This window comes from Trichosurus vulpecula, chromosome 6, assembly GCF_011100635.1.
Source record: "Trichosurus vulpecula isolate mTriVul1 chromosome 6, mTriVul1.pri, whole genome shotgun sequence".
Taxonomy (NCBI): domain Eukaryota; kingdom Metazoa; phylum Chordata; class Mammalia; order Diprotodontia; family Phalangeridae; genus Trichosurus; species Trichosurus vulpecula.
This window is the reverse complement of record NC_050578.1, coordinates 122,342,882-122,358,016: the sequence shown is the minus strand read 5'-3', so window position 1 is coordinate 122,358,016 and position 15,135 is coordinate 122,342,882. Positions and strand designations below refer to the sequence as shown.

Sequence of the window (15,135 nt, the reverse complement as noted above, 5' to 3'; positions counted from 1 at the left end):
TAAAAAAGCTCACAAAGATAGAAATGGAAATCCCATTCAAAATAATTGTAAAATTGATGAAACATTTGGGAATCAGTATACCAAAACACATTTGAAACTTCTATAGATTCAATTCTTTAAGGAGGAAAAATGCTCCTTATGGGAATAATTAATATTATGGAGAAATATTCAGTATTCATGGCTGGGCTAACACAGTTAATGTATAGATTTATGTTTTTACCTGTTGAGTACCATAGAGATAGATTAGACCTAAATAATAACAATTATTTGGAGAAAGATAATATCTAGATGTAATGAAAAAAGTAAAAATGAAGAGAAAATAACAGTTCTAGACATCCAACTACAAAATAAATTCATCAAAAGAACATGGCATTTGTTCAAAACAGACAAGGAGATCAAACAAGCAGTCTATAACAGGGAGAATCAGAAATAATGATGTTGAATAAGGTTATGTTCAATAAACCACAAACAGAAAATGCTTAAGAATGACCTTCCTATTTATTAAGAACTACTGGGAAAATTGGAAAACATTTAACAGAAATTAGGGTTAGTACAATATACAATACCATATCTCACAATAAATTGAAATTTGATAGCCTTGCCCAAAAATTGAGCGAGGTTAATCCATATTTCATGTCTACGGAAAGGCAGAGACAAAAGTATATACTTTTTTAAAAAGGTCAATTTTAGTTAAAAAACTGAAGTGCTTTTTTCATAAACCAATGCATCTATAATAAATAGGTGATGAATTGACTAGAAAAATTATTTGTATAAAATATCTCTGGTAGTGTTTTGGTGTCAAAATTTATAGAAAACTCACAGAAACATTTAAGACCAAATGTAATTGTATACATTTTTCTTTAAATTTTGTTTTCCTTTAAAAGTTTTATTGAATAAAAGATAAAACATGGAAGTTTGAATTCATGAAGCAGACATTTTCTTGATGAAAGTATATCTTGTTCTAAGTAACCTTATTAACAGTAAATCTGGAGAGAACATGACCTATGTAAGTTACTTCAATGACCAAGGAGAACAGAAAGAATTCACAGGGACTGAAGAAACAATAGGGCTAGGACAAAATTAGTTTCTTGGGCTGAAATTACTCTGTGTTCCTATCTCCTTAAATTCAGTAATAATTAATTACCTCAATTAATCTGCTGGTGTAAATTTAAAAAAATACAGTTGGAAAGGTTTTTTAGAATTAATATTTGTTTTAACTATCAAATATTAAGAACTGTTATCTTGCATGTGCCTGCATGAGGGAGACAATGATACCAATGATGGCAGACTCTGTACAAAGACATCAGAGTCTTGCTTGGGATGTATCTCATCTAGTCAGGTGGACTGAGAGAGATGGACAAAATATTCTGAACAGAGGGAAATGGCTCATCTGATACCATATCCTTAAAAAAACCTATGGTTACAAAACAAAATGAAAATCCTCACCACCTGAAGAATGTAGAACATGGCTATAGATAAAATACATCCTAATGGCAAGGTAAATAATTAGACTTCCTCCTAGTGGAATCACCTATAAGACTCCCACTGAACACACAGCCATGCAAAGTAAGGATGTGCAGATGTGAAACATCTAAGAGAGAGAATACTATTCATCTTTCTTGGTTAAACATTCAATTCTGGTGAATACATATGCAGGGTCCTTTTGTTAACCACAAATTAGCATTCTACAACCTGCAAATATCACAAACGATATCATTTTTAGTCTTTGTACCAATTATTGTAGGCTAAGCCTAACTTAGAACAAATAAAGAACCACATTAAAGAACATCTACAGACACAGATAAAGATAGGACCACATTAAAGTGAATGGATAGAATAGGTTTAAGGAACAGAAAGAGATGACTATCCAAAAGCAGACCCAGTGTTTTCCTCTGGTGGAAAATTATCAGATTAAAAGCTTGGATACTACAAAGTGATTCAGGCAGGTCAAAATCTTTGTGCCACTCATCCTTTTCTGGATCACACATCTAGACTATTACTACCGCAGAATGGTTATTCCAAGAGTACCCACCCACCACGTAGACCCTACCTTTGAACACACCAAGGCCAATATTCCTTTGCTCTCTTCATGTAGTAGCAATAAGAGAATGCTGGTCAAGGACCAGCAGATAGAATTCACAGCTCAGAACATCATCATAATCACTGATTCCTTTAAAGTAGTTTACTCTGATCACATAGAGCTTTTCTTCAACAGAACACATGCAGTGTAGCTCCCTCTCAGTGGTTGTAGGAGCCTTCTGAGTCCATCTGTCTGTGTTCAGGTCAAAACACATGAACTCCTTTTGGAAAGTGGCGTGAGGCATTCCTCCCTAAATATACATCAACTGCTAGTAGACGGTGCCTGAAAGGCCACAATAAAACTCCCTCATCATGGCCACAGAGCTCCATTCATTCTTCTTGGGGTTATAGCATTCCAAGGTGGCCAGTTTGCTGGCAGCATTATGGCCACTGATGAAATACAGGTGGCCCTTGAGGTCATTCAGGTGGGGAAAAAAGTGTTCTTTTCATTGAGAAGCACAACTTGTATCCATTTATTGGAGACAGGCTCAAATTAGTAGAACCCCATCCTGATTTTGCTTTTGCTATCATCATTACTCTGGCCACCCACAACATACAAGAAGTTTCCAATAAGAACAATTCCTTCCTGGTAGTGAGAGGCACCCACGGAGGCCAAGAATTTCCACTTGAGCTTCTCATTGTAAATCTCCAGCTCATTGTTGAGCACTAGCTGTTGCCCCAGGACCCCTCTCAAGGTGGCCAGGTAGGTTCTGTTGGAGCAAATGCCAGTGAATAATAAGCTTCATGTGGGATATCTTTTGGTAGTTGCTGGCCTTGAACAGCACCTTCATCCAAATGTTGTTGGTCCTCCTGAAGTCCACAGTCTGCACTTAGTAGATGAGGTCCTAGGGTGACATGAATGGGAAGTGGACTTTCTTCATGAGTTTGGTCAGCAGCTTGTAGTATTAATGTGATTGAATATCTTTCCCACCCATTCAATAGGCCTCAGGTGGGTCTAGGTGGGAAAGCTTGATGCTATCTTTGTTTGTAAGTAGGCCTAAAGCACCTACTTACTGGGTGCTAAGCTGATGTAGCCGTGAAGCCCTCAGGACCCTAAGGGAAGTGGCTAAGACCAGAGGGAATGGTATGTGCTCTGAGTTCTAGTCAATCATGAATTCAGCCAATCAGAGACCTGAGTTCTAGCCAATTAGATGCCACCTAGGACTGTATAAAAGGAGAGTACAGAATTGAAGAAGAGCAGAATTGAAAAGGAGAAGAGAATTGAAAAGGAACAGAACTGAGAGTAGCAAGACTGAGAGGAAGACATTGAGGGGGCAGACATCAAGAGGTTACTGAAGAGCAGACTTGAGAGAACCAGCATTGGCAGAACTACAGAAGACAGTGCTGAGCAGAGAGTTAGGATTTGTGAGTAATTGTTTACAGGCCCTAGCAGGGAGGAGGTGGGAGAGGTTACAGGATGGCTTGGTTCCTTGCTATAATACTGTGTTATAATCTCCTTGTTAAGTACATTGAGATGGGCTTACTAGTTTTGGAATATAATTGCTACTATTTTGAATTGGGGGTGTTGTTTCTCAGGTTTGATCCTCTGGAGTCTAAATAAAAGTTATACTTCCTCTGCCTTCTTCATCCTTCTACATAGGGAGTTTTTCATACTTTGTGATTCTCAACTATTCAGGCATGTTCATGGTCATCCTTGAGGTCATGAATCTTGCCTTACTGATATATAGCTCCATGTGCTGCTCCTCGTAATGCAGTTAAAGGTTGATGGCCGTCAAGAGCTCCAGCTTACCACAGTGCTTCAGGCTGTTGCTAGCCACCACAGTGGCAAGTCTCTAGAAGGGCAGCTTCTTGAACTGGGATAAAATATAATTGTAAGTTGGAAAGTGAAATTTATATGAAAGACTCATAGTCACAGGGACACCACTTTGATCATTTTCCAACTTGTTCCCACTTCCAATCTCTGTCCTCCTCAACTATGGTGAATAAATTCATTTATAATCCATTTGAGCTGAACACATGTGGGGCTTTCTCCATAAAATAAAACTTTGGTTGTGCTCAAATCCCCAATCAACTTTTGGAATATGCATTAATATTTCAGATTGGTCTGATGCCTTTAATTTTTTGCATGGATTCAGACTAGAAATGTTAAATTGGACTAAGGATGAAAATGTCAAAGATAGAATTCTTCTGGCTTCTATAAAAATAAGCAGGCTTCTTCAAGAGAAATCATTTTCATTTATTATGAAATTTAACACTAGGATTTTTTAGATGAATTAAATGCATTTAACTTTGAAATTAGCTGATTAAGTTACATTTTAATTCATATAATGAAATAAAAATAAAAAGCCAAAAATCAGAAAGAAGTATAACATAGGGTTTATTCTCTCTGAACTTGAATATCAGCATTTTAAGGGACTATTAAACTTCCTTTGATGGCTTCATTTAAGGATCCATGATTCCCTTGCCATGAGTTCTCATTCCATCTTACAAATCACAGCGATCTATATTTCCTAAAAGATTATTTGGTGAGATGTGAAGGAATAATAACAACAGCAAGGATCCTAGTACCCAGCCTTGTGAATTGATTTTCAAAGGAATTTGATTAATAAGACCTTTTATCATTCTTTCATACCACATATCCAACGAGTAGAAAAACATTGCAATTCTAATACTTTAACATTCTCCATATTTATTCACTCCTACTCAATTAGATGTTATTCTAGATTGCACCTTTATCAATCATTTCCTGTAGCTTTGGAGTAGGTTCTTAATTGATCTCCATATATTTCCCCTCCTAATTTGTCAACCACAAGTGGCTAAACTGATATTCCTAGCCTTAGATATGATCAGCATACTTTTATTTAATAAATTTTAATCACTACTCCCATTACTTTTAAGATCAAATAAAAAGCTTTGTGTCATATAAAGTCCCCCCTCCCCTGCAATCTGTTTCCAACCTTCTTTCTAGGATTGTTGTATGTCATTCCCCTTGAAATACTCTAAGGTCTAGTCAAATTAGGTTTGTTGTTGTTCCCAACATATAACTTTCCATTTCATATTTCCATACTTTTGCACAAGCTGTCTTGCATTTCTGAAACACACACTTTTCTCATCTGAAACCCTTAAAATCACACGTATCCTTCAAAGTTTAGCTCATAGATCTACAATTTGAGATCTTTTCTAGTTTCTCTTCACCCTAGTTTCTCCCCATACATCCACCTCATAGTTATTTTATATTTACATTTATAAGCATAGCCTTTAACATTATAACACCAAATCCTTGAAGGAAGGGAATAACTCGTTTTTCATCCTTTCTTTCCCTCTCCACTGCATAAGACAGAGATTGTCATATTGTAGGAACTAAATAAATTCTTAATTCACCTTTTGATTGGTTGAGGGAATTTAAATTTCTTTAAAAGTGAAGAAACTTCTATTAAGAAACTGATAACTGTTGGCATTCTTTGCGACAGAAAGCCAAGAGACCAGGGGTACTTCCACAGTAAAAACAGTGACCATAACACTCCCTGGATCATAATACTTTGGTAGTATGAAACATTTGTAGACCCACAGAACTGGCTCTGAAAACATTACCATGGAAAAGCCTGAAGCTTAACATAGTGACTCCTTGTCCCAAAGTGAGCAGAGCCCATCTTTACCATAAAGTACAAAGTAAAAAAAAAATAGGCTAGAAAACTCAGCAAACAACAACATCAACAACCAACCATCCACCACAGACAACAACAACAACAGAATATGGCCATAGAAAGCTACTATGTTGCAGGGAAAACCAAGAAACAAACTCAGAAGAAGACATCTTCCAAGAAATCTTTAAGGAAAACTGCTGAGGTCTTAGAACCAGAGAGCAAAAGAGTCATCACAAGAATCCACTGGTTACTTACTGAAAGAGATCCCAAATTGAAGATACCAAGGAATTTTGTAGCCAAATTACAGAGTTATCATGTTAAGGAGAAAATACTACCAGCAGCCAAAAAAAATTCAAATATTGAGGAACTATACTCAGGGCCACACAGGATGTTGCAGCTTCTATATTAAAAGATCAGGAGGCTTGGAATGTGAGTAACTCAAATAGCAAAAGAGCTCCAAAAAGCCAATGAGGAGAAGAATGCCTGGGAAGGCAGAATTAGCCAAATGGGAAAGGAGGTCCAAGAGATCACTGAGGAAAATACTACCTTAAAAACTAAATTGGACCAAGTGAAAGCTAGTGCCTTTGTGAGAAATCAAGATATTATAAAACAAAACCCAAAGGAATGAAAAAATGGAAGACAATGTGAACTATCTCATTGGAAAAAACCACTGACCTGGAAAATAGATCCAGGAGAGATAATTTAAAAATTATTGGACTACCTGAAAGCCATGATCAGAAAAAGAGCCTAGATATCATCTTTCAAGAAATTATCAAGGAAAATTGCCCTGATATTCTAGAGCCAGAGGGTAAAATAGAAGTTGAAAGAATCCACCAATCACCTTCTGAAAAAGATCCCCAAAAGAAAACTCCCAGGGATATTCTCACCAAATTCCAGAGCTCCCAGGTCGAGGAGAAAATACTGCAAGCAGCCAGAAAGAAACAATTTGAGTATTGTGGAAACATAATCAGAATAATACAAGATCTAGCAGCTTCTACATTAAGGGACTGAAGGGTTTGGAATATGATATTCTGGAGGTCAATGGAGCTAGGATTAAAACCAAGAATCACCTACCCAGCAAAACTGAGTATCATGCTCCAAGGCAAAATATGGATTTTCAATAAAATAGAAGACTTTCAAACTTTCTCAGTGAAAAGACCAGAACTGAATGGGAAATTTGACTTTCAAACACGAGAATCAAGAGAAGCATGAAAAGGTAAAGAAGAAAGAGAATTCATAAGGGACTTAACAAAGTTGAATTGTTTTGTTTACATTCCTACATGGAATGATGATGTATATAATTCATGAGACCTCAGTATTAGGGTAGCTGAAGGGAAAATATATATATATATATATATATACACACATATATATATATGTATATGTATATATGTACATATATGTATAATATATAGACAGAGGGCACAGGGTGAGTTGAATATGAAGGGATGATATCTAAAAAAATAAAATCAAATTCAGGGATGAGAGAGGGAGAAAGGGAGAGATAGAATGGGGTAAATCATCTCATATAAAAGTGGTAAGAAAAAGCAGTTCTGTAGGAAGAGGGGGCAGGTGAGGGGGAATGAGTGAATCTTGCTCTCATTGGATTTGACCTGAGGAGAGAATAACATACACAGTCATTTGGGTATCTTACCCCACAGGAAAGAAGGAGGAAGGAGATAAAAAAGGGGGGATGATAGAAGGGAGGGCAGATAGGGGGAGAAGGTAATCAAAAACAAACACTTTCAAAAAGGTACATGGTCAAGGGAGAAAATTGAATAAAGGGGGATAAGATAGGAAGGAGCAAAATATAGTTAGTCTTTCACAAAATGAGTATTGTGGAAAGGTTTTACATAATGATATGTATGTGGCCTATTTTGAATTTCTTGCCTTCTTAGGGAGGGTGGGTGGGGAGGAAAGAGTGGAAAGAATTTGGAACTCAAAGTTTTAAAACAGATGCTCAAAAAAAAAGTTTTTGCATGCAACTAGGAAATAAGATATACAGGCAATGGGGCGTAGAAATTTATCTTGCCCTACAAGAAAAAAAGGGAAAAGGGGATGGGGGGAGTGGGGTGACAGAAGGGAAGACTGACTGGGGAACAAGGCAATCAGAATATATGCCATCTTGTGGTGGGAAGAGGGTAGAAATGGGGAGAAAATTTGTAATTCAAAATCTTGTGGAAATCGATGCTGAAAACTAAAAATATTAAATAAATTAATGAAATAAATTTTAAACAAATAATTATTAGAGTGCCTGGAAGCCATGATAAATAGTCTAGACATTGTCCTTCAAGAAATTGAGGAAAACTGCTCTGATATTCAAAGACTAGAGGACAAACAAGAAACACAAATAATTCACTGATCACTCTCTGAAAGAAATCACAAAATGAAAACTCCCAGTAATATTATAGGTACATTCCAGAACTTCAAGGAGAAAATATCACAAGCAGCTAAAATCTAACAATTCAAAAATCATGGATCCACAGTCAGGATATCATAGGTTTTAGTGGAGTCTACGTTAAAGGATCAAAAAACTTAGAATATGATATTCCAGCGAGCAAAAAAGCTAGGATTAAAACCAAGAATCACCTATCCAGGAAAACTGAGTATAATCCTTCTGGAGAAAATTGGGATTTTGATTAAGCAGAGGACCTTCAAGAATTCCAGATGTAAAGGCAAGAGCTGAACAGAACATTTGACACTGAAACACAAAACACAAGAGAAGCATAAAGAGGTAAATGTGAAAGTAATCACAAGGGACTCAATAAAGCTAAACTGTTTACATTCCTCTCTGGCAAAATGATACATGTAACTCCCTAGAACTTTATTATTAGAACAGTTAAAATGCGTTTACATAGAGAGCACAAATGTGAATTGATTATGTTAGAATCATCTCAAAAAACATTGAGAATGAGAAAGAAGGATGAATTGGATGAAGGGGGAAGGAAGAAGTTGAATGGGAAAATAAAATTCTTACCTAAAAGAGGCACAAAAGGAAGAGCTTCTAAAATGGAGGAAAAAATGGCAGGGGTGGCAGGCAATGCTTAAATCTCACTCACTGGAATTGGTTCAAAGAGAGAAAAATATGGTTGTTGCCCTTCATCCTCAAAGAGGACCAAAATGACATAACTATTAGAGTTAAGTAACAATGTGTCCAACTGTCGCTTATCAGACCAATATGAGCTCAGAATGTTCTACCACAGGTCAGGCAAAATAGTCCAAGTGAACATTTGGGTGTGGATTTTTTAAATTTATGCATCTTGTGTTTCTTTTGAGCTACTTCAAGTCTGTTTCACTCGTGGAGCATAACACCTTCTTTGATAAGGGTAGAACATGCTGGACAGTCCTGTGACAGTGTCTCTATGTTATATAATCAATTCCAAAGTTCTTAATAGAGACCTTGAGAGTGTCCTTGTATCACCTCTTCTAACCACCATGTAAGTGCTTGCCCCGTGTGAGTTCTACACAAAACAGATGCTTGGCAGTTTAGTTTGAGCAAGAACCTTAGTGTCTGGTATCTTATCCTGCCAGATGATCTTCATAATTTTCCTAAGACAATTTACATGGAAGCAATTCAGTTTCTGTGTATGACACTGGTATACTGTTCAAGTTTTATAGGTATACAACAATGAGGACTGCACAAAGGCTTTGTAGACCCTCACAACTGTGGTCCATCTAGTACCTCTTCTCTCCCACACTTTCTTCCTTCTGAGTCTCACAAACACTGGGCTAGTTCTGGCAATGCCTGTCAACCTCACTATCAACGTGTACATCCCTGGAAAGTATAATGCCAAGGTAAGTGAACTTATCAACAGCATACAAAAGTTCTCCATTTGCTGTAACCAATGGTCTCACATAAAGGTGGTGTGGTGCTGGCTAATAGCATACCTGTATTTTCTTGGTGTTAATTGTTAGGCTCAAATTAGCACAAGCAGAAGAGAATTGATCCATAATTTGTTGCATCTCAACTTCAGAGGGTGCATTGAGTGCAGAATAATGAGTAAACAAAGAAATCATGCACCAATACTCCTTTCAGTTTGGTCTTGGCTTTTCAAGTTGAAGAATTTACCATCAGTGAGGTAGCTGACCTTGATGCCTTGTTAGTCCTAGTTGAAGATATTGATGACATAGCTGAAAACATCATACCAAAATGGATGGGAGCAAGTACCCAGACTTGTTTCACTCTATTGGTGCCTGGGAAATTGCAAGAGCATCATCCATTACTGAGAATCAAGGTAAACATGCCCTTGTGAAATTGATGTACAATACTGCTGAACCAAATTTGGGGCATACCAAATTTTGACATAATTTTCCATAAGCCCTAATGCTTGACTGTATCAAATACTTTAGTCAGATCTACAAACATTGATACAGACTGTTCTTCTGCTCCTGGCATTTCTCCTGGAGTTATAGAGCAGAAAACATCATATTGACCATTCTTTGGCTCTTTCTGAAGCCACACTGGCTATGAGGAAGATGACCATCTTCCAGGTTAAGATCAGCCTATTAAGGAGGATTCTGGCAAAAATCTTGCCAGCAATGACTAAGAGAGGAATCCACATCTCCCCCCGCCCCATGATTGTCATAGGACAATTTATTTTCTTTAGTTTTATAGATATAGACAATGGAAGTGTCCTGGGACTCCTGGGGTGTCCTTGCTACATAACTTGAAAAATTTCAGTCAGCTCTTGTATGGGAAATGACCTCCCCCCCACCTTGTAAATCTCAGCTGGGATAGAATCAGCACCAGGTGCTTTGCCACACAAAAGAAGCCTAATGGGACTCTAAACCTCTTTTTCAAGGAGGGAGGGCTTGACTTCAACCTGAGGTAAATGGTCAATGGCCTCAGCATTGATTGAAGATGGTCTGTTGAAAACACTACGGAAGTGTTCAGCCCATATTTCTAGGATCGTGTATTTATCACTAATCAATGTGGCTCCAACATGAGATGTGCCAGGGTTCTTTGGCCCATAAATAGCAGTCAGGGCATCACAAAAGTTCTTTGGATTGTTTCTGTCAGCATAAAACTGAATTTCATCTGCCTTCTTACTGAGCCAAGAACACTGTATTTCTCTAAGCTTTGCTTGTACTTTACTTTTGATGGAACTGAATGCTGCCTTCTTAGAGATGGAGGACCTACCCTGCTGATAAACCTTGTGGAGTTCTTGTTTTTCATTTAGCAGCTTCTGAATTTTCCCATCACTTTCATCAAACTAGTCTTGATGTTTGCAAGCATTCTGACCTAGATGAGCTAATGTAGTGCCATACACCAAATCTCTGAAAGCTTCCCACTCCTTTACTCCTCCACTTTTGCCAACTACATGTTGGCTGAATTTTCCCTCCAAGTTAGCAATGCATAACAATAAACTCAGAGAAAATCTCTAATCTGTTGACCTTAATTCTTCTAGTAGTCATTTTCCCTGGGGCAGCGGGGTGGAGCTGCTTTTGTGAATGTGAATATTTAGCTGGGAGGGAATGAGTCTATGATCAGTCTAGGGCTGCTATTTAGATGTGATACCTGATGAGTTCTTTTGCAACAAGAGCTGTTCATCTGTCAGGTCTAGTGGATTTTGTGTTTTCTATAAGTGCGTGTTTATTCCATGTGCCAGTGGTGAATGGAATCATTTTTGTTGAAGTTTTTGTATACTTTTTTGTGCATTTTAACTGCAGGGTGAGAATCCCACCTGGTAATCAGGCCACGGTAAGTTATACAGACAATTTTTAGGGCATTTTTTCTAGCCCCTTCTTCATACCAGGAAGTGAGCAGTGCAATCCTTAAAAGGCTGCTCAGACACCTATAGGGCTACCAAATCCCACTGCTGCTTACATTGAGAAGAGGACTCTATAGCCTGGGCTGCCCGTGGGCAGGGCTTTAACTACAGCTCCCAGTGCATTCAAATTAGTTCATTCATCACTTGCTGTTGCCACTGGACTCTGAGATCTGTAAAAATGGTAAAATGGTATGGATGAGCTCTTTCGATTCACGGGTAAATTGGATTTAAGTGAGGCAGAGTTGGGCAAAGTTGTTGGCCTCACTGTCTCTTCCTGAATCATTACAGTCCAGTGGCAGGACAGAGTCAAGATGATTCTTGATGGCTCAAGATACATTGGATGGCCTTGGTGTCTTCAATGTCTAATCAAACTCTAAGTGCTCCACAGTGCCGGCTTCAGCTGCATTCATGGTCATTGGAAAAATTGTTCTTATCTGCCGATTCTACCAGGGGAAGTCTTCCCATGTTAGAGATAGACACCCCATTAACTCACTGATGGTTTTGAGACCTCCCTGTTACCCTAAACCTGGCTGAGCCCATCTATGGTTTACTAGGGTGTAGCCACTGTGTGCATCCTCCAGCTTCTTGGAGCTACAGGTGAGAGGTGGATCAGGGGAATACCAAAATGGAAAGCAGCCCTGAAAAGGGCTTGTCAACCCTCATACCCAAGGTACTAGTTTTCCCTGAACACATCCTACACTCTAGTCAGAACAACTTGGAACTATGTCCAAAGAACTATAAAATTGCGCATAGCCCTTGTCCCAGAAGTGCCGCTACTATATCTGTATCCCAAAGTAATGTAAGCAAAAGGAAAAGACACTATATGTAAAAAAAATACAGAAGTTATTTCTGTGGTTGCAAAGAATTGGAAATTGAGGGTATGCTCATGAATTTATGAATGGCTGAATCTGCTGTGACATATAATTGCAATGGAGTACTATTGTGCTATTAAAAATGGTAAGGGGTGGTGGTGGTAGTGGTATCAGATGAAACCTGGCAAGACCAATATGAACTTATACAAAGTGAAGTGAGAAGAACAAGCAGACAATTGTGTTTAGTAATTGAAATGTTGACATGATAATCAATTGTGAAAAACTTTGCTACTTGAATCAAATCAAACATCCAAGATGATCCCAAAGGACTCATGATGAAAAAAAAAATTCTATCACCTTCCAGAGGGAGAAGATATGAACTCTGGGTGCAAATTGAAGTATGATTATGTCACATCTTAATTTTTTTCTTTTAAAATATAAGGCTAACATGAACATATAGTTTGAATGATTTCATATGTATATTTGATATTATATTGCATGCCTTCTCAGTGGATGTGGTGTGGGGTAGAGCATAGGCAGAGAATTTGCAACTCAAAGGTTACCAAACAGTGTGTAAAATAAATAATAAATACAAATGTTAAAAATGGCACTAACGTAGTTTATAGAAAGGAAATGAAATGGGGACAATTTTGGATTAAATTATTGTTATTTTTTATTCACCAGTAGCTTTTAGGTTTATTTATTGGTAGTTATTGTGTGTTCATGATCAGAAAATGTATTAGTCAATATGTATGGGATTACTCTAAACTTTAAGGATCTATGTCATTAGTATATAACCTGAAACTTGCATAGTATAAATTTCTTTCCTATCATGAAAAAAAAATCAGGGTTGGGCTTAGAACATGGAGTGAGAAAGATATTGGAATATAACAACCAGTTCTCTGCCCTCATGGCTGTTGAGTAAATGTTGGTGAATGTGTATGAATGTGTGTGTGTGTATGTGTGTGTGTGTATGAGGATATGTATAGTCCATGAGTCAGCTTGTGTATGTGTGAGTGTGTGTGAGTGTGTATGAGTGCGTAAATGAACAGATGTGAATGTATATGAGTCTGTGACTGTGTGAATGTGTATTTGTGAATATGAATGTGTATAAGTGTGTGAGTGAATGCTGGTGAATGTGTATAAATGTGTGTGTGTGTGTGTGCATGATAAGGCACTGGACCAGCTCAGAAACATGGTCTTGTGTTGGGTTGTATACATGGGGTTGTTGTACCCATGGACTTGCAGCCCGACTTCTCCCAGGAGTCAGCCAACACCATCCTGAGACCTGGAGACATCAGGACTAAGGTGAGCTCAGGGCCAGGGAAAAAGTCGGAGTTTCTCTTGAACAGCTTTAGTTACACTAAAAGGCAAAGTCTGAGGCACCAAAGACAATCTGATTTTTTAGCATGTCTCCCCCCACCCTGGTCCTCCTGATCCCCATGGTAACACTTCCTCTGAGCCCTTGGCATCCTTGATTTCCATGACACAAGGGTCTCTCAGTCATCAGAATAAGATGGGGCCTGCTCTGATAAGGGCTCAGGCCAAGGGAGAAAGAGGCAGGCTAATTACAAGAAGTGGAGAGAGTGCTGGCAGAAGGAGTAGGTCATTAAGGGCCGGGCCAGGTTGTGTAAGGGCCAGAAGGTGATGCTGGTCAGGGGCGACAGGGGTGGGGAGAGGAGGAAGCAGAAGCCATGTGTTAGGTGGCTTCCACCATTAGTTTCTTATGCCTCCACAAGATAAGCACAATAGGAATGGCAAGCAGGCAGGAGGCAGAAGGCCCTGGGAAGAAGCCCAAAGTAACTTCTCGCTTTTTCTCACCTTTAGGGTAAGAGACTCCCAGCCCTCTAGCTTCCCTACTGGCCCCTGGAGGTGAGGCTTGACAAGTGATTCATTTAGGAGCAGACAGAGAGGAGGAAGCAGGGGAGGGGGTGGGTCTAAGCCCCTTGCAGCCTCTGTTGCTGCTGTGATCACTCCCCTGCATCCTCCCAACCCCCAGCAGCGGCAGCTTCTGCTAGGGGTATAGCATCCTGGACCTGGCTCTCCCCTTTCTCCTACCATCTCGTGCTGGCACCTCATTACGCATTCCTGCTTTTCCCTGTGCCTCCATCCCAGAGCCCATTCCTGGGCCAGTGCACAGAACCCCATTTGGTGTGGGATGGGGAATATATATTTGTGATTTCCACATTGGGTGGCTGCCCAGGTACCCACCTTAGAGAGAACCCTGACTACAAGTGCCGTTTTAACAACCAGTTCACTGAACTCAACATTAAATTAGGTATTGGTTCTGCTGAACTGGTTGAACCGGCTGAATCCCACCACTGGAATATAGAATGAATGCTGTGTGGTAATCCAGTTATCAGTGATTGATTTCTCTTTAGACTATGCACATAACACCTTCCCATATAAAATAATGAAGAATAGCATTTAGATACTTTTCAGACAACACTATAACTACAGTTATAAAACAGGATGCAGAGCAAGACAATTTATTTGCAACAAATATTAAACTTTTAGGCTCTAGTGGCATACAAATCACTAGTATAGCTGATTCTTCCCATGCAGCAAATTGAACTCTAATTTTTATATTATATTCATATCACAAGGTATAAAATTGATTTGAGGGCAGAAAATGCCCTCTCTATTCCTATTTAAATAAAGATCTCATATTGCACAAATTGATAAATAGTGTTCTGGTTTTAAAGATACAGCAAAAATGCTTTTTAAAAATATTAGTCTCATTTTGAAGTTTAATCTTAATAGACATTATGGTTTTTGATACAAAATGTTAGCTTTTTTGTTTTCATCGTAGTTATTTTATCTTTAATTTATGAAATAAAATAACCATTCCTATAGCATAATAGAATA

At 38.4% G+C, this 15,135-nt stretch overlaps 1 pseudogene; it reads right to left on the bottom strand.

The window, feature by feature from the left end:
- Positions 1 to 1,863: 1,863 nt before the first annotated feature.
- LOC118854731 lies at positions 1,864 to 3,947 on the bottom strand (annotated as a pseudogene).
- Between the last annotated feature and the right edge of the window lie 11,188 nt (positions 3,948 to 15,135).